Source organism: Arachis stenosperma, chromosome 2 (genome assembly GCF_014773155.1).
Source record: "Arachis stenosperma cultivar V10309 chromosome 2, arast.V10309.gnm1.PFL2, whole genome shotgun sequence".
NCBI lineage: Eukaryota > Viridiplantae > Streptophyta > Magnoliopsida > Fabales > Fabaceae > Arachis > Arachis stenosperma.
In genome coordinates this window covers 20,593,523-20,614,768 of record NC_080378.1, presented here as the reverse complement: position 1 = coordinate 20,614,768, position 21,246 = coordinate 20,593,523, and the positions used below count along the sequence as shown (strand labels likewise).

Here is a 21,246-nt window from a genome sequence, read left to right as displayed (position 1 = left end):
CCGATTTCTTGGTCACATAATTTTCCAAGGAACAATAACTCCTATTGAAAGATCAATTTTGTTTGCAGAAAAGTTTTCAGATTATATCCTCGATAAACCTCAGCTCCAGAAGTTCCTAGGATGTCTCAATTATGTTTCAGATTTCATCCCGAATCTGAACAATCTCCTTAAGCCCCTCCATGATAGGCTTAAGAAAAATCCTCCACCCTGGACAGACAAACATTCGGATATTATCAGATTTCTTAAAACCAAAGTCCGCAATCTTCCATGTCTTTATCTGCCCATTCCTCATGCATTCAAAATAGTAGAAACTGATGCATCAGATTTAGGATATGGTGGTATTTTAAAACAAAAACTGCATGATAAAGAATGTATCATTGCATTTACATCCAAACACTGGAATTTTACTCAACAAAAATATTCCACAATCAAAAAAGAAATTTTAGCCATTGTTTTATGCATCACAAAATTTCAATCCGACTTACTCAATCAAAAATTTTTAGTCCGAGTTGATTGCAAATCAGCTAAAGATGTGTTACAAAATGATGTAAAAAATCTTGCATCAAAACAAATTTTTGCCAGATGGCAAGTAATTTTAAGTGTCTTTGATTTCGACATTGAGCATATCAAGGGTAACTCAAACTCTCTCCTTGACTTTCTCACACGTGAATATTTGCAGGGAGATAATCAAGGGAAAGATGCCTAAAAAGGCAACATTAGCCTCAGTAAGAGGCAGAGGTATTCGCCTAGCCCTTCCTGGGCCGACCAAGAGATCTGGGTCAAGTACCCCAACTGGGTCATCTACCCAACAACCTTCCCCTATAACCCAAGAGCCGACTGGGTCATCTACTCAGATCACAAAAAATGTAGTTGAGTCATCTACTCAACCCCCAAGTAGTCAAACAGCCAAACAAACAAAGGCAGATTATGCCTTCCCAATCCAAACCTTGTTTGCCTTACAAGATGCAGGCCTTACAAAGCTCCATAAAAAATCCTGGGCTGACATATGTGACAGTTCAGATGAAGATGAAATAGACCTCACCAAACTTATCTCACAAATGGCAACTCAAAAAACCATTTGCAATGATCCAAAAGGAAAAACAATTGCCCAAACAATGCCACCTCAATCAAACCAAACCCAGCCTGTCAACACTCAATTAAAACAACCATCCACATACATTTCAAAAAATAAGTTCTCATCTGTCCTTCTAATAGAACCCGAGTTTTGGAAAAAATCACCTTTTAAAGTTATTCCTAAAGTCTTTCCACCAGGATTCCATTTTAGACCAACAGCCTTGAACAAAACCAGACAGTTTTATGAATTCATATTAGTGGATTCAGATTCAGTTTCAATAAAACATTACAAAGATCCTAAAGATGCCACCAACATAACTCATTCAACCATTCAAATTTTAAAAGTACTCACCCCTAATCAATTTGGTAAAAATCCAAACAATACTAAAAAATTCTCTAATCCTTATGACCCGATAGGATATTCTTATTGGGATTATGTGGATGCCTGGACAAGAGTATTTTGGTTACAAAATAATCAGAATAGACATTCTTGGCTCATTTATTTCAAGAAAAATACCATTTATCAATTCCCAAATTGGTTCTCCCAATGGTGGGATTACTTTGGTCCTCTACCAGAAATCTTGCCCCCACCTACCGACGAGGGGTTCAAAATGTTCACCAAAAAGTTTGACCAACAGGAAACAAGCATTCCTGCAGATCTTCAATTTTTCTCTATTTTCTCCCTGGCCTGGGTATTCTCATGGCAATACAGGTATGGCAAACAAGAACATCCAAAGGCACCACCTATGCTTCAAAGGAATGCCTATGTAAAATGGTGGTCTCAGTTTGATGCCGCCATGGCCCATCCAGATAAAGTTCGAAATTGGTTCAAAGAGCACCCCAAGTTCACCAAACCATTCAACCATGAAGAATCAGTATTCCTCAACCAGAAAGCCCAAATTGCAGCCGCCCTTGCAGGGGCCCAATCAAAAGAAACCTTAGCAAGACACCTTCAACAAATCATGCAGATGATTGATGAAGACAAAAAACACAAAGATGATCCTACTCCCTCGGAAGAATCATCAAGTGATTACAATCAAAATGAAGACGATTGCTTTGGAATCAATCTAGGAGAAGAATAGATCTTAAGCCAAAATTGCAAAAAACAAATGTATCAACTTGTACTGTAGCAATAGTACCGGTTAACATAACCTGCACTATAGAAACAGTAATTTTCTCAACTATAAAAGGAGGCCACGCTTTCATTGTAAGGCACCCTTTTCATTTTAGAAAAACATAGAGAGAAGTTAGTGAGAGACGCTCTGAGAGTTCCCCTTGTAAGCTCTCCAGCTCTTCTTCCCTCTTCTCCCTTTTCAATATATTCAATAAAAATCTTTTATTCAGTCCTTCATTTTAGTGTTTCCATATTTACATTTCTGCAATTGCATATATGCGTGCGGACTACCGCCACATCTAACTACATAACTAACCTGCATATGCGTGCGGACTACCGCCGCATCTAACTTCATATTTACTTCCCTGTTCTTGCATATATCATACTGCATTCATACTGACGCTAACTTTTCATCCTTCTTCCCCTTTCCCTCCTTGATCCACTTCGGGCCATCTGGTATATATATATATATATATATATATATATATATATATATATATATATATATATATATATATATATATATATTACATCACGTGATTCGGATTTTCGAGGGCAAAAATCTTTTTAAGGAGGGGAGGATGTAAGAACTGGAGTTTTCACGAAATAAAATAATTTAAATGCCCCAATTAAGTTCCGAAAAGTTGGAATGAGAATTTGGGGATTTAAATATGATTTTTGGACTCAGTAGGTCTTTCTGAGTCAGAAAATGTGTTTTCTGCAAAAAACCATGAAAAACTGCGAACCGACAGTTGAACCGGTTTAAGTCTGCCCGATACTGCGCGAGAAAAAGTGAAAACGGTCGAAAACCCTGGAAACATATTAGAAATGAAAAACCGGGTGTTAATGTTAAAGGTTTTGCCCAAAGTTGGGCCGAACGGGCTAAAAACGCTAGCAGGTTGGACTAGGCCCAAGTTGGGCCCAAATCCAACATATATAAGGGTTCATTAATGAACCCATTCCACCCAACACACCCATAAACACACACACACCAGCTGCAAGAAGGAGAGGGGAGAAGAGAGAAGAAACACTATTCACCTCCTCACTCTTTTCATCATATCTTGAGCTACGGTGCTCCAATTCGCGTGCCGTCAGTGGCTACGCGAAGCTCTTGCCAAGCCCGTAATTTATATTCAAGCTTTGTGGTAACTCTCTCGATTTTCCCTGCCCATTTTTTGTGCCCTTGTGAAATTCGAGTTTTAGGGTTTGGTTTTGAGTGAAATCTTGTGATTTGGGTGTTTAGGTACACTTTAGCACTTGATTGCTTGTGGTTTTGGCTTCCAAAACTGTTGGACAAGGTAAGAGCACTTGAAATCCTTGTTATTTTATGATTATGTTGAGCCCTAGATTGGTTAGTGATGATTTGTGTGTATATAGCTTGCTTGTTGTGAGTTTGGGAGCTTTTGGAGCTTGTTGGTGCTTGTTGGAGTCCTTTTGAAGGCTTGCTTGTGGTTGAAAGCTCAACTTGTTCTCTTTTGGGGTTTTGGTTCATATTGGAAATCGGCCAAGGTATGGTTTCGGTTTCATCTATATAGTATATAATATTCATGGACTCTTAGGCTAGTAACCCATAGGATAGGTTTGGATTTGAATGGTTGTTGAGTTGCTGAATGATGGTATGTGATGATTTATGATGAATTAATGATTGTTGGGTGTTGAATGTTGATGTATGATGATTTATAATGGGTTGAGGAATTTTTGAGTTTAATGATGATGACTAATATTGATATGATGAGGATGAATGAATGTGTGGATTGAAAGGTGGTTTGATATATTATATGTGATGTTGAGGTTGTTGGGATGTTAATTGATGATTCGGAATGGTTGATAAATGGCTACATTGATATTGGTAGTTGGACATGAGAGATTGATAATTGAAATTGATGATAGAATGATGATTAGTATATGTATTGGTGAGAAATTGTTTGAGAAGTTATATGTTTGATGATTGAGATGGATAATGATTAAGTGTGATGGAAAAAGTGGTGGGAATGATGGATGGTGACCCAAAAAGGGTAGATTGTGTTGTAATTGGTAGTTTGGTATGATTTTGGGTGGATGTGGTTGGTAAAAGTTGGTTTTGGTGAACTTTGTCTGATCATAACTTTTGCCTCACTTTTCAAAATTAGTTGAAATTTGTTTAGAACTAAATTTCATTGAAAACCCTTTAAATCAATATAAAGTTTGCAAAATTTGAAATTTTGTAGAGGAAGTTATGATCATTCAAAGTTGGTGTTAAAAATTTGAAATTCTGCAAAGTTGCAAAATTTTGTGATTTCTGGTATGTGCGCACACACAGCCTTATGCGTACGCACACCTCTGTGAAATTTTCAACCTGTGTGCACACACAAACCTGTGCGTCCACACACACAGAGGCAGGCAATCTGCTTGCAGTGCTAGCACAACTTGTGTGTGCACACACCAATGAGAACATGCAACCTGTGCGTATGCACAGACCTGTGCGCACGCACACGTTGGGAAGGCTAGTCTGTTGGAGGCGTTGGCATAGATTGTGCGAGCGAATAGACATTAACAAATTTGACACCTGTGCGTACGCACAGCTCTATATGTACGCACACTTTTGAAAACTCTTCTGGGCGTGCACACGCACACCCCTGTGCGTACGCAAACGCCATATTTCTCAAATTTTAACTTTGTTTTCATCTATTCCACCTTTCCAACAAGGTTGTAAGATTCTATAACACCATTTTAAGACTCTTGGGCCTAGTTTTGGATATTTGAACATGGGATAGGACCTAAGGAATTTGATTTGGTATTGTTTCGAAAAGTTAGAGAACGGAGGCTTAGGTTTCTGGTGTACTGAGCATGGGTTTGAAGGAGTGCGAGTGAAGAATAGTTTGTGAATTGAAAAGTTGATGAACTAGTGAGTTTGGAGTGAAAAGTTATGAATTAATGATGGTTGTGATGAGAACTTGGAAATGGATGATTATGGTTGATGGAGTGAGTATGAGTGGAAGGGTGCTTTGAGCACTGGCCTCTGAGAGTGAATCTATGATTATGATATGTTTTGTTATCCATCGTTGGGGCTGTGGTAGTCTACATACGGATGTGAGAGTTGAAGCTGGAATTCTCAATCATCCCTCTAAAAGGAGAAGGTGGTAGGGCACTCATCCCTCAGAATTATTCCTCCTTATGCGCAATAGAGAGACTAATCTAGGAGTTGTCGAACGGATTTTCTGTCGGGTTTGATACAATAACCGACATGTGATATCACGGACAATAGGACAGACATTCATCATGTGTATTTTCTATCTGTGTGTATGCTTTGCCGACTTGTAATTGTATGCCTAATTGAATAACATGCCTATTTGCTTACTTGAGTTACTTGCCTTATATGCTTCTACTTGTGTTTTACTTGCATTGTAATTAATTGTGATTTCTATTGAGATTGAGGAGGTTCAGAAGGTGGTGGCGATGAGATCGCATATAGAATAGGTTAGTGAAGGCTGTGGGACAGCGGTGTTTGGTTAGATTAGAAATCCCCTAAGATAGATTACCCTTTTATTGTATTATGGTTTAAGTTATGCTTTATTGTTTTAGTATGTTTTAAGATAAATCTGTGATGGATATGAAGTTCTAGGATTGCCTCTGGCGTCCTGAGGTCTTATATCCTACATCACTGGGCACTGTTACCATACTGAGAACCTCCGGTTCTCAGACCATATTTCTGTTGTGTTTTTCAAATGCAATTTGTAACCCACCTCAGTGAGTTGTTTGGTTGGTGATAGAAGCGGAGGATCCGGATACCTTTTTGGAGTCTTTTTTGGTTTATTTTGTACATGTCTCTCACTTTTGTTTGTTTTGGCCTAGAGGCTTGTATTCGATAGCACAAAACTTTTATAAACTGTTTTTACTGTCTGGTTTCTTGTATGGTCTATATATGGCTAGCCAGCTTAAACTCTGTGAGCCATGGCTAGTTTCGTATAATATTATATATTTTTCTTTTATTATCTTATATGTGTTTCTTGTGCCTTAAGCTATTAGCTTTGTTAGTACGTTTTGCGCTTTTGAAATCCCGTTTTTGAGCTATATCCTTTATCGGACTTCTAGATTATATTAATTCTTTCTTTACATTTTATGTATAAGCGTTAGGATTGTCGTAACCTCTGATTAACCTTTGCTTTATGGCTAGAAGAAAGGCTTAGGGTAATTAGGGTGTTACAACATAATCCCTCTATTGGTGATAGGGCACATATTGCCTCTAATAATATTAATGCGCAACATAGAGACAATGTCCAGGTTAGCTACCGGACATATTGGGTTTGGCTATATAACCGACAAATGAGCTCATTAGCTATAGGATAGGCATTCATCATATGCATTTGTATGTTTTGCTTGAGTTTGAATTTGTTTCGGTTTGCCTAATTGCTAAACTGTTATTAACTGCTATCTGAGCTATTCGCTGTAACTGCTATCTATACTTGTGCTTTCCTTGTCTGTTTTGGTTGTGTTTGTTCTAATGTGGTACTTTTGAGATTATTGGTGATGAGATGATGACTGTGTTGATTGATTATGTGATGGGTTGAAGGCTGTGATTGATTTCTGATTGAGGTATTAGGAAAGTATAAAAAATCAAGCTGGTTCAGGTTAGACGTAATGAACCTATGCTTGGAACATGTTGGTCATTCATATAGTTTAGCAAACTAATTGAGATTTCCTTATAAGGAAAGAAGGGTTTTGGATTTCTGAAAAATTAAATAGTATTTCTTTAAAAAGGTTTTGGATGATTAACAGTTATTTTTTTTAAAAGATTCATAAGACGAGCGATAATCACTGCAATTGAAAAATAATTTTCTTTTAAATATCCTCTTATAACAATTCTGAAACCTTCTACTGAGAACCCTTTCGAGGATGATATTCTCACTCCCCTACAGAATTTCTTTTTCATCTTAGACTTTATTTTACCCCTCGTCATTTGTCATTTTGAGATTTTAGAGGGGCAGAACTTGTATATTAAGAAGTTTTGGATAGTCTATGTACTTATTATTATGTAAATATGATATGCGACTGTGTGATTTTAAAGTAAAGACATTTCGCTTTCATAATTAAAGATTCGGTTTATATTCGCGAAGGCTCAATATTAAATAAATATAGTATCAAATTAAAGGATTAAAGGTAAGTAACCCCTAAACTTTTAGTACAATCATGAGGTTTTAAAAATAAAGGTGTTACATGAATGGGAAACTCATGATGTCAAATCGATACCATATCATGATTATATCGAAGAATTAATTGAGGGTTTTGATGAGATTGTCTTTGGTCATGTATCACGCGAAGACAATTATTTGGCTGATGCTTTGGCCACGTTATCCTCAATGTTCAAAATAAGTGATGATAGGAATGCACTACTCATAAAAGTGAGAGTCCATAATCAGCCTACACATTCCCACATAGTGGAATCAGAGCCAGATAGAAAGCCCTGGTATTACGACATCAAATGTTACCTTCAAGAATAAAAATACCCTTTAGGTGCATCTGAAAATGACAAAAGAATTTTAAGGAGATTAGTCATGAGCTTCTTTCTTAATGGAAATGTTCTTTACAAGAGAAATTATCATACAGTTCTACTCAAATGTGTAGATGCCAAAGAGGCTGAAAAAATCATTAAAGAAGTGCATAAAGATACTTTTAGAACTCATGCAAATGGACATGCGATGGCAAGAAAAATACTCAGAGCCAGATACTATTAGATGACTATAGAAGAGGATTACTTCAACCATGTGAAACGGTGTCATGAATGTCAAATTTATGGTGATAAAATTCATGTACCACCTGGACCTCTAAATGTTTTGACTACGCCATGACCATTTTCTATGTGGGGGCATGGATGTCATTGGTCCATTGAACCAAAGGCTTCAAACAAGCATCGATTCATCTTAATGACCATTGATTACTTTACAAAATAGGTGGAAGTTGCTTCTTATTCTAACATTACACAAAGTGTGGTGACCAAGTTCATGAAAAGGGAGTTGATTTGCCGTTACGATATATGATGAGCGGATAATTTATACGCTTTTTGGCATTGTTTTTAGTATGTTTTCAGTATGTTTTAGTTAGTTTTTAGTATATTTTTATTAGTTTTTAGTTAAAATTCACTTTTCTGGACTTTACTATGAGTTTGTGTGTTTTTCTGTGATTTCAGATATTTTCTGGCTGAAATTGAGGGACCTGAGCAAAAATCTGATTCAGAGACTGAAAAGGACTGCAGATGCTGTTGGATTCTGACCTCCCTGAACTCAAAGTGGATTTTCTGGAGCTACAGAAGCCCAATTGGCGCGCTCTCAACGGCATTGGAAAGTAGACATCCTGGGCTTTCCAGCAATGTATAATAGTCCATACTTTGCCTGAGATTTGATGGCCCAAACCGGTGTTCCAAATCAGCTTAAGAATGCCCGGCGTTAAACGCCGGAACTGGCACAAGAATGGGAGTTAAACGCCCAAACTGGCACAAAAGCTGGCGTTTAACTCCAAGAAGAGTCTCTACATGAAAATGCTTCAATGCTCAGCCCAAGCACACACCAAGTGGGCCCGGAAGTGGATTTTTCTGTCATTTACTCATTTCTGTAAACCTTAGGCTACTAGTTCTTTATAAATAGGACCTTTTGCTATTGTATTTTCATCTTGGTAGCTATCTTTGAGTAGTTTTATGCTATCTTAGATCATTGGGAGGCTGGCCATTCGGCCATGCCTAGACCTTGTTCTTATGTATTTTCAACGGTGGAGTTTCTACACGCCATAGATTAAGGTGTGGAGCTCTGCTGTACCTCGAGTAAATGCAAACTACTGTTTCATTCTTTCAGCTTGTTCTTATTCCAAGATATTCATTCGCTCTCAAGAACTTGATGAATGTGATGATTATGTGACGCTCATCATCATTCTCACTTATGAACGCGTGCCTGACAACCACTCCTGTTCTACAAGCAAACAAGGCTTGAATGTTTATCTCTTAGATTCTTTAACCGGAATCTTCGTGGTATAAGCTAGAATTGATGGCGGCATTCAAGAGAATCCGGAAGGTTTAAACCTTGTCTGTGGTATTCTGAGTAGGATTCAATGATTGAATGACTGTGACGAGCTTCAAACTCCTGAAGGCTGGGCGTTAGTGACAGACGCAAAAGAATCAATGGATTCTATTCCAACCTGATTGAGAACCGACAGATGATTAGCCGTGCCGTGACAGGGTGCGTTGAACATTTTCACTGAGAGGACGAGATTGTAGCCACTGACAACGGTGATGCCCAACATACAGCTTGCCATGGAAAGGAGTAAGAAGGATTGGATGAAGACAGTAGGAAAGTAGAGAGACGGAAGGGACAAAGCATCTTCATTCGCTTATCTGAAGTTCTCACCAATGAATTACATAAGTATCTCTATCTTTATGCTTTATTCATATATCATCCATAACCATTTGAATCTGCCTGACTAAGATTTACAAGGTGACCATAGCTTGCTTCATACCAACAATCTCCGTGGGATCGACCCTTACTCGCGTAAGGTTTATTACTTGGACGACCCAGTGCACTTGCTAGTTAGTTGTGCGAAGTTGTGTTTATACCATGGTATTGAGCACCAAGTTTTTGGATTCATTACCGGGGATTATTTGAGTTGTGAAAAGTAGTGATCACAATTTCGTGCACCGAGTTTTTGGCGCCGTTGCCGGGGATTGTTGAGTTTGGGCAACTGACGGTTCATCTTGTTGCTTAGATTAGGTATTTTTCTTCAGAGTTCTTAAGAATAAATTCTAGTGTTTCAAGGTGATGTTCATATCATCACCAAAGCTGATTGATTCTCATCAATTTAGCTCTTGAATGTAATGTCCTGCTGAAGCTTGGCCAGCCATGTCTAATTCCTTTAGACTGAAGCTTTAGACTAACATTGCATGATTCCTGGAATTCTCATTAAGAATTTTGATATCTTTATTTTCTTTTCCACTTAATTTTCGAAAAATCCAAAAAAATTACAAAATCATAAAAACCAAAAATATTGTATGTTTCTTGTTGAGTCTAGAGTCTCATTTTAAGTTTGGTGTCAATTGCATGTTTCTGTTCTTCTTGCATTCATGCATGTGTCTTCATTAATCTTCAAGTTGTTCTTGATGATTTCCTTGCTCTGATCTTTGAATTCTCTTGACTTGAGTGTTTTGTTGTTTCTCATATGCATTCTCATTTGTTAGTGTCAGTAATATACAAACTGCTAAGTTTGGTGTCTTGCATGCATTGTTATTTGATTTTAGTTGCATTTTGATTATTCCTCATTATTAAAAATCCAAAAACATTTTTAATTTGTGTCTTTTCAAGTTAATAATACAGAGAATTGAAGATTCAGAACATACAGCAGAGGAATTACACAGAAAAAGGCTGGGCATTCAAAATGCCCAGTGAAGAAGGCAGACTGGCGTTTAAACGCCAGCCAGGGTGCCTGGCTGGGCGTTTAACGCCCAAAAGGGTAGTGCTTTGGGCGTTAAATGCCAGAATGTGCACCATTCTGGGCGTTTAACGCCAGGATGGCACAAGAGGGAAGATTCTGTTTTCAATTCAGATTTTTTTTCAAGTTTTCAAAATTTTTTTCAAAATCAAATCTTTTTCAAATCATATCTTTTCAATCATATCTTTTTCAAAATCAATTTCTTTCCATTTTCAAAGATACTTGCTAACAATTAATGATTTGATTCAACATTTCAAGTATATTGCCTTTTCTGTTGAGAAAGGTTTAATGTTTGAATCATATCTTTCCTTGTTAGCCAAGTCATTAATTTTTTAAATCAAATCTTTTTAAATTGTTTTTCAAATCATATCTTTTCAATCACATCTTTTTAAAACCATAACTTTTCAATCATATCTTTTTAATCACATCTTTTTCAAAATAGTTTTCAATCATATCTTTTTTATTTCTAATTTCAAAATCTTTTTCAAAAATCACTTGATTTCTTCTCCACTCTTGGTTTTCAAAAATCAATAAGTTTTTTTTTCAAAATGTTTTTAAAATCTTTTACTTAATTTTCGAAAATTTCTTCCCCTCTTCTCACATACTTCTATTTATGGATTAACACTATTCCTCAATGAACAATTCGAACTCCATCTCTTTTGATAAGTTCGAATTCTTCTACTTCTTCCTTCTATTTTTCTTTTCTTCTGACATCTCAAGGAATCTCTATACTGTGACATAGAGGATTCCATATTTTCTTGTTCTCTTCTCTTTCATATGAGCAGGAGCAAAGACAAAAGCATTCTTGTTGAGGCTGACCCTGAACCTGAAAGGACCTTGAAGCGAAAGCTAAGAGAAGCTAAGGCACAACTCTCTGTAGAGGACCTAACAGATATTTTCAAAGAAGAAGAACCCATGGCAGCCGAAAACAACAACAATGCCAACAATGCAAGGAATGTGCTGGTTGACTTTACTGCACCTACTCCCGACTTCTATGGGAGAAGCATCTCTATCCCTGCCATTGGAGCAAACAACTTTGAGCTTAAGCCTCAATTAGTTTCTCTAATACAACAGAATTGCAAGTTCCACGGACTTCCATTGGAAGATCCTCATCAGTTTTTAGCTGAATTCTTGCAAATCTGTGACACTGTCAAGACTAATGGGGTTTACCCTGAGATCTACAGACTTATGCTATTCCCTTTTGCTGTAAGAGACATAGCTAGAATATGGCTGGACTTACAACCTAAAGAAAGCCTGAACTCTTGGGAAAAGCTAGTCAATGCCTTCTTGGCAAAGTTCTTTCCACCTCAAAAATTGAGTAAGCTTAGAGTGGAAGTCCAAACATTCAAACAGAAGGAAGGAGAATCCCTCTATGAAGCTTGGGAAAGATACAAACAATTGATCAGAAAGTGCCCCTCTGATATGCTTTCTGAATGGAGCATCATAGGTATTTTCTATGATGGTCTGTCTGAACTGTCCAAGGTGTCTTTGGATAGCTCTGCTGGAGGATCTCTTCATCTGAAGAAGACGCCTACAAAAGCTCAAGAACTAATTGAAATGGTTGCAAATAACCAATTCATGTACACTTCTGAAAGGAATCCTGTGAACAATGGGACAATTCAGAAGAAAGAAGTTCTTGAGATTGATACTCTGAATGCCATATTGGCTCAGAACAAGATATTGACTCAGCAAGTCAATTTGATTTCTCAAAGTCTGTCTGGAATGTAAGTTGCACCAGGCAGTACTAAGGATGCTTCATCTGAAGAAGAAGCTCATGATCCTGAGAACCCTTCAATGGAAGAGGTGAATTACATGGGAGAATCCTATAAAAACACCTATAATTCTTCATGGAGAAATCATCCAAATTTCTCATGGAAGGATCAACAGAGACCTCAACAAGGTTTCAACAACAATAATGGTGGAAGAAATAGGTTTAGTAATGGCAAGCCTTTTCCATCATCTTCTCAGCAACAGACAGAGAATTCTAAGCAGAGCCACTCTGACTTAGCAACCATGGTCTCTGATCTAATCAAAACCACTCAAAGTTTCATGACTGAAACAAGGTCCTCCATTAGGAATTTGGAGGCACAAGTGGGACAGCTGAGCAAGAAAATTATTGAACTCCCTCCTAGTACTCTTCCAAGCAATACAGAAGAGAATCCAAAAGGAGAATGTAAGGCCATCAACATGGCCGAACTTGGAGAGGATGAAGAGGCAGTGAGCACCACTGAGGAAGACCTCAATGGATGTCCACTGGCCTCCAATGAGTTCCCTAATGAGGAACCATGGGAATCTGAGGCTCACACTGAGACCATAGAGATTCCATTGGATTTACTTCTGCCATTCATGAGCTCTGATGATGAGTATTCTTCCTCTGAAGAGGATGAGTATGTCACTGAAGAGCAAGTTGCTAAATACCTTGGAGCAATCATGAAGCTAAATGACAAGTTATTTGGTAATGAGACTTGGGAGAATAAACCTCCTTTGCTCACCAAAGAACTGGATGACTTGTCTAGGCAGAAATTACCTCAAAAGAGACAAAGATCCTGGGAAGTTTTCAATACCTTGTACCATAGGCACCATGACCTTTAAGAAGGCTCTGTGTGACCTAGGGTCAAGTGTAAACCTCATGCCTCTCTCTGTAATGGAGAAGCTAGGGATCTTTGAGGTGCAAGCTACAAGAATCTCACTAGAGATGGCAGACAATTCAAGAAAATAAGCTTATGGACTTGTAGAGGATGTTCTGGTGAAGATTGAAGACCATTACATCCCTGCTGATTTTATAGTCCTAGAGACTGGGAAGTGCATGGATGAATCCATCATCCTTGGCAAACCCTTCCTAGCCACAACAAAGGCTGTGATTGATGTGGACAGAGGAGAATTGATCATTCAAGTGAATGAAGAATCCTTTGTGTTTAATGCTCAAGGATATCCCTCTGTCACCATGGAGAGGAAGCATGAAGAGCTTCTCTCAAAACAGAGCCAAACAGAGCCCCCACAGTCAAACTCTAAGTTTGGTGTTGGGAGGCCACAACCAACTTCTATGTTTGGTGTTGAAACCCCACATTCAAACTCTAAGTTTGGTGTTGGGAGGTTCCAACATTGCTCTGAGTATCTGTGAGACTCCATGAGAGCCCTCTGTCAAGCTACTGACATTAAAGAAGCGCTTGTTGGGAGGCAACCCAATATTATATTTTATCTATTTTCCTTTGTTATTTTATGTTTTCTGTAGGTTGATGATCATGAGAAGTCAAAAAATCAATTGAAAAAGCAAAAACAGAATGAAAAACAGAAAGAAAAATAGCACACCCTGGAGGAGACCTTGCTGGCGTTTAAACGCCAGTGAAGCTAGCAAATGGGTGTTTAACGCCCAGTCTGGCACCATTCTGGGCGTTAAACGCCAGAAAGGGGCACCAGACTGGCGTTAAACGCCAGGAAGGGGCAAGAAGTTGGCGTTAAATACCAGAAATGGGCACCAGCCCGGCGTTTAACGCCAGAATTGGCATAGAGAGCATTTTTGCTCGCCACTTGGTGCAGGGATGACTTTTCCTTGACACCTCAAGATCTGTGGACCCCACAGGATCCCCACCTACCCCACCACCCTCTTTCTTCTTCTTCACCCATTTACCAATCACCACAACACCTCTTCCCCAAAAACCCCTCACCTATCAAATCCCATCTTTCTCTTCACCACTCACATCCATCCTTCATAAAACCCCACCTACCTCACCATTCAAATTTAAACCACTTTCCCTCCCAAACCCACCCTCCCATAGCCGAACCCTACCCCTCTCTCCACCCCTATATAAACCCATCTTCACCCCCTCATTTTCACACACCCTAAACACTACTTCTCCCCATTTGGCCGAACCACAAAGCCATCTCCATCTCCTCTATTTCTTCTTCTTCTACTCTCTTCTTTCTTCTTTTGCTCGAGGACGAGCAACCTTTTAAGTTTGGTGTGGTAAAAGCATTGCTTTTTATTTTTCCATAACCATTTATGGCATCCAAGGCCGGAGAAACCTCTAGAAAGAGGAAAAGGAAGGCAAAAGCTTCCACCTCCGAGTCATTGGAGATGGAGAGATTCATCTCAAGGGTGCATCAAGACAACTTCTATGAAGTTGTGGCCATAAAGAAGGGGTCAACTTTGATCAAAGGTTGGACCAAGTCCTCACAATCATTTGTGAAGAGGGCGCCCAATGGAAGAGAGATTCAAGAGGGAAGCCGGTTCAATTGAGAAGGCATGACCTCAAGCCCGTAGCTAGGGGATGGTTGGAGTTTATCCAACGCTCAATCATTCCCACTAGCAACCGGTCTGAAGTTACTCTAGACCGGGCTATCATGATTCATAGCATCATGATTGGAGAAGAAGTAGAAGTTCATGAGGTTATAGCTCAAGAACTTTATAAGGTGGCGGACAAGTCCTCTACCTTGGCAAGGTTAGCCTTTCCTCATCTCATTTGTCACCTCTGTTATTCAGTTGGAGTTGACATAGAGGGAGACATCCCTATTGATGAGGACAAGCCCATCACTAAGAAAAAGATGGAGCAAACAAGAGATCCCACTCATCATGAAATCCCTGAGATTCCTCAAGGGATGCACTTTCCTCCACAAAACTATTGGGAGCAAATCAACACCTCCCTAGGAGAATTGAGTTCCAACATGGAACAACTAAGGGTGGAGCACCAAGAACATTCCATCCTCCTCCATGAAATTAGAGAAGATCAAAGAATCATGAGAGCGGAGCAACAAAGGCAAGGAAGAGACATTGAGGAGCTCAAGCACTCCATAAGATCTTCAAGAGGAAGAACAAGCCGCCATCACTAAGGTGGACCCGTTCTTTAATTTCCTTGTTCTTTATTTTCCTGTTTTTCAAAAAATCATGCTTATGTTTATCTATGTTTGTGTCTTGTGATCATTAGTGTCTTAGTGTCTATGCCTTGAAGTTATGAATGTCCTATGAGTCCATCACCTTTCTTAAATGAAAAATGTTCTTAATTGAAAAAGAGAAGAATTGCATGAATTTTGAATTTTATAACAGATTAATTATTTTGATGTGGTGGCAATACTTTTGTTTCAGAATGTATGCTTAAACAGTGCATATGTCTTTTGAATTTGTTGTTCATGAATATTGGCTCTTGAAAGAATTATGAAAAAGGAGACATGTTACTGAGGATCTGAAAAATCATAAAAATGATTCTTGAAGCAAGAAAAAGCAGTGAATACAAAAAAAAACGAAAAAAAAGGAGAAAGAGAAAAAGAAAGAAAAAGAAAGAAATAAAGTTGTGATCCAAAGCAAAAAGAGTGTGCTTAAGAACCCTGGACACCTCTAATTGGGGACTCTAGCAAAGCTGAGTCACAATCTGAAAAGGTTCACCCAATTATGTGTCTGTGGCATGTATGTATCCGGTGGTAATACTGGAAGACAGAGTGCTTTGGGCCACGGCCAAGACTCATAAAGTAGATGTGTTCAAGAATCATCATACTTAAATAGGAAGAATAACACTATCTGGATTCTGAGTTCCTATAGAAGCCAATCATTCTGAATTTCAAAGGATAGAGTGAGATGCCAAAACTGTTCAGAGGCAAAAAGCTAAAAGCCCCGCTCATCTAATTAATACTGATCTTCATAGATGTTTTTGGAATTCATTGCATATTCTCTTCTCTTTATCTTATTTGATTTTCAGTTTCTTGGGGACAAGCAACAATTTAAGTTTGGTGTTGTGATGAGCGGATAATTTATACGCTTTTTGGCATTGTTTTTAGTATGTTTTCAGTATGTTTTAGTTAGTTTTTAGTATATTTTTATTAGTTTTTAGTTAAAATTCACTTTTCTGGACTTTACTATGAGTTTGTGTATTTTTCTATGATTTCAGGTATTTTCTGGCTGAAATTGAGGGACCTGAGCAAAAATCTGATTCAGAGACTGAAAAGGACTGCAGATGCTGTTGGATTCTGACCTCCCTGCACTCGAAGTAGATTTTCTGGAGCTACGGAAGGCCAATTGGCGCGTTCTCAACGGTGTTGGAAACTAGACATCCTGGGCTTTCCAGAAATGTATAATAGTTCATACTTTGCCCGAGATTTGATGGCCCAAATCGGCATTCCAAATCAGCTCAAGAATGTCCGGCGTTAAACGCCGGAACTGGCACAAGAATGGGAGTTAAACGCCCAAACTGGCACAAAAGCTGGCGTTTAACTCCAAGAAGAGTCTCTACACGAAAATGCTTCAATGCTCAGCCCAAGCACACACCAAGTGGGCCTGGAAGTGGATTTTTCTATCATTTACTCATTTCTGTAAACCTTAGGCTACTAGTTCTTTATAACTAGGACCTTTTGCTATTGTATTTTCATCTTGGTAGCTATCTTTGAGTAGTTTTATGCTATCTTAGATCATTGGGAGGCTGGCCATTCGGCCATGCCTAGACCTTGTTCTTATGTATTTTCAACGGTGGAGTTTCTACACACCATAGATTAAGGTGTGGAGCTCTGCAGTACCTCGAGTATTAATGCAATTACTATTGTTCTTCTATTCAATTCAGCTTGTTCTTATTCCAAGATATTCATTCGCTCTCAAGAACTTGATGAATGTGATGATTATGTGACGCTCATCATCATTCTCACTTATGAACGCGTGCCTGACAACCACTCCTGTTCTACAAGCAAACAAGGCTTGAATGTTTATCTCTTGGATTCTTTAACCGGAATCTTCGTGGTATAAGCTAGAATTGATGGCGGCATTCAAGAGAATCCGGAAGGTCTAAACCTTGTCTGTGGTATTCTGAGTAGGATTCAATGATTGAATGACTGTGACGAGCTTCAAACTCCTGAAGGCTGGACGTTAGTGACAGACGCAAAAGAATCAATGGATTCTATTCCAACCTGATTGAGAACCGACAGATGATTAGCCGTGCCGTGACAGGGTGCGTTGAACATTTTCACTGAGAGGACGAGATTGTAGCCACTGACAACGGTGATGCCCAACATACAGCTTGCCATGGAAAGGAGTAAGAAGGATTGGATGAAGACAGTAGGAAAGCAGAGAGACGGAAGGGACAAAGCATCTTCATTCGCTTATCTGAAGTTCTCACCAATGAATTACATAAGTATCTCTATCTTTATGCTTTATTCATATATCATCCATAACCATTTGAATCTACCTGACTAAGATTTACAAGGTGACCATAGCTTGCTTCATACCAACAATCTCCGTGGGATCGACCCTTACTCGCGTAAGGTTTATTACTTGGACGACCCAGTGCACTTGCTGGTTAGTTGTGCGAAGTTGTGTTTATACCATGGTATTGAGCACCAAGTTTTTGGATTTATTACCGGGGATTATTTGAGTTGTGAAAAGTAGTGATCACAATTTTGTACACCAGTATACCAAACAAGACCATTACTGATAATGCTACCAACCTCAACAATAAGTCGATGAAAGAGGTGTGCAAAAAGTTCATCACCATATCATCCAAAGATGAATGGGGCAGTTGAGGTAGATAATAAAAATATTAAAAATATTATTCAAAAGATAATTGCCACATACAAAGATTGACATGAAATACTTTCTTTTCGGCTACATGGATATTGTACTTCTATTCGTACGTCAATAGGGACAACATCATTCTCTTTAGTCTATGGAATGGAGGCAGTACTTCCTATTGAAGTCGAAATTCCTTCCTTTTGAGAGTCTAAATGAAAGCAAAATTGGAAGAATTATAGTGGATTTAAAATTGATTCGATCAATTGAATTTCATTGATGGAAAATGGTTAGCTGCATTATGTCATGGCCAAATTTATATGAAAAGAATGATAAAATCCCATGAAAGGAAAATCTATCCTTGGCAATTCCAGGAAGGTGAACTGGTCCTCCTCAAGAAGATCTTGCCCATTCAAAAGGATTAACGTGAAAAGTGGACACCAAACTATGAAGGCCCTTACATTGTAAAGAAAGCATTTTCTAAAGGGGCACTAATCCTTACTACGATGGATGGTGAAGACTTTCCATTGCAAGTCAACTCAATTATTGTAAAGAGACATTATGCATAAATAAGATGAAAGTCTAAAAAAAATAAAAAGTAAATAAATAAATAATAAAAAGAAAAAAGTTGTTCATTGATGTAGAAAACCAAAAGGCTGCAACAGCAAAAAGCAGAACACCCAAAAGTAAAACAAAAAATGAGGTTGTTAATATCTCGAAGAATATGACATTCTAGAAGATGGCCTAGATCAACATACTCATCAACGTCTTTGAGAGCTGGTTACAAATGATTCGAACTAGAAACGGTTTACTAGTATTGTCATTCTAAAGGAATTTATTCGATAAATTAGTTGTATTCTCTTCTGTTCTTGGTTTGTGATCCTTTGTATCAATCATCTCATAAACAGCACAACCACTTGCGTTGATGAACATCTTTATTGAATTATTTGCTTTCTCTTTTGTCTTGAATTTTGTGATCCTTTTGCCAATTATCTCATTAGTAATATCTTTGCTTGTTTCAATGTGCATTACTAGCTATAGATTACAAAACATCTGCTAATTTTATAAATGGATGAACACCAAAAGTCATAAATGATTATGGGCTCTTTATAAAAAACCAAAAGAAAAAAGACAATGCAGATTATATGGTCCTTTTGTAGAACAAGATGCAAGAGAAAGAGAAAGAAAATAAGAATGTTCTAAGTTCTTTCCACTTTGAATGCGATCGATGATAATAAAGATATGTAAAATATGAGAAACAACAATTACACAAAAATCATGCATCATATCTGTATACAAAAAAACCTCATTTGATTTCTATTTTGAATTATGCTTTCAAAAAAATTCATCATCATTATCGCATTTTTATCTCAAATAACTCAACCATCAGATTTTTATTGTGTGGGGCAATCATATTCGACTGGTATCCAAAAACAGTCTTTTTTCATTAGGAATAGTCTCTTCTATCTAGTATCCATTGTGTTGAAACTAACTCGTTAGTGATCAAGTCTTTCATCGAGGGGCAACCATACCCAACTGGTACTCATCTTGTTTTTTAATTTCTCATAGGAAAACCATACCCAACTGGTACCTATCTTGTTTTTCAATTCTTCATAAGGGAAACTATACCCGACTGGTACCTATCTTGTTTCTCAATACCTTATGGGATAACCATATCCATTTGGTACCCATCTTGTTTTTCAGTTCCTCATAGGAAAACCATATTCGACTGGTATCAATCTTGTTTTTCAATTTCTTGTTGGGTGAACATATCCAACTAGTACCTATCTTATTTCTCAATACCTTAGGCGGCGACCATATCCGTCTGGTAATCATTTTGTTTTTACTTTATTTATAGGGCAACTATATCTGACTGGTACCTATCTTATTTTTCAATTCCTTTTAAAAAAATCATATCCAATTGGCATCCATATTGTTTTCTTGCATGGGACAATCATACCCAACTCCCATTGAAAGAGCTCTCTCCTCCACTGGAAGTTTCAAATCCAGTCTAGCCTATTCCAAAATCCACAATCCCCTATAACAGACCCACATTGGTTTGAAAACGAGAAAAGCTTGGGAAACCAATATTTTAGAGGCCCACAAAGCAGCCAAATATCCTCCCAAAACCGCGTACGCTGCCCATCACCAATCTCCATAGACAACCCTGTAACCATCGTATCCCTTATATGGTCATTCGTTGTTTGTAGCTGGCAGATATCCTTCCATGGTCTTCCCCTAGTAGGTAGCACTTGGGTTGACAGCAGCTCATGAGGATTCAGATTATAGCAGGAGCAAACCACCTTCTTCCACAACGGGCCATCCTTCTTAGTAAATCGCCACCACCACTTAAACAACAAAGCTGTGTTGCGAACCATAGCATCCCTAACTCCCAATCTACCTATTTTTTTGGGGCATGCACCACATCCCATTTTACTAATGCCATCCCATTACTACCATCATCCTTATTCCACAAGAACCTTCTTTGCAGTGAAATCAATTTCTCAGCAATAGCTTTCGGCAATTTGAACAAACTTAAATAATACACAAGCAGACTGTTTAATACTAATTTAATTAGCACCAACCTTCCAGCTTTATTCCGAATTTTAGCCTTCCATAGACTTAGCTTCTCCTCCACTCTGTCTATTATAGGCTTCCAGGTCTTCACCAACCTCAGATTTGCACCTAAGGGAATACCCAGGTATTTGACTGGAAGGGACTCACCCTTACACCCCAACAACTGACACATATTCTGGGCCCACTGTTCTTCACAATTTATCGGAATCAAACTTGATTTGTCAAAATTGATACTGAGACCTGACATCAACTCAAAGCATCTCAATTGTCGCCTATAATTCTTGATAGTGTCCATCTCTGGTGGGCAGAACAGGATTGTGTCATCAGCAAACTAAAGGTGTGACAGCGCTATACTATCTCTGCCAATCACCAGAGGTGATATACGCCCATTCCTGACTGCCTCTCCCACCAACCGATGTAGAACATCCACAACCAGTACAAATAAGAACGGAGAGAGCGGATCACCTTATCTCAGGCCTCGTTCCATCTTGAACGGCTTAGATGGTGACTCATTTATTAGAACCGACATAGATATTGTGGAGACACACTCCATTAC

General features: G+C 38.3%; 1 non-coding gene across 1 annotated transcript; it reads right to left on the bottom strand.

Annotated features, from left to right (window-relative positions):
- Positions 1 to 11,953: 11,953 nt before the first annotated feature.
- Positions 11,954 to 12,061, bottom strand: LOC130965099 (small nucleolar RNA R71). Its single transcript, XR_009081153.1, has one exon. It is a non-coding gene; the product is annotated as a small nucleolar RNA R71 (small nucleolar RNA).
- Between the last annotated feature and the right edge of the window lie 9,185 nt (positions 12,062 to 21,246).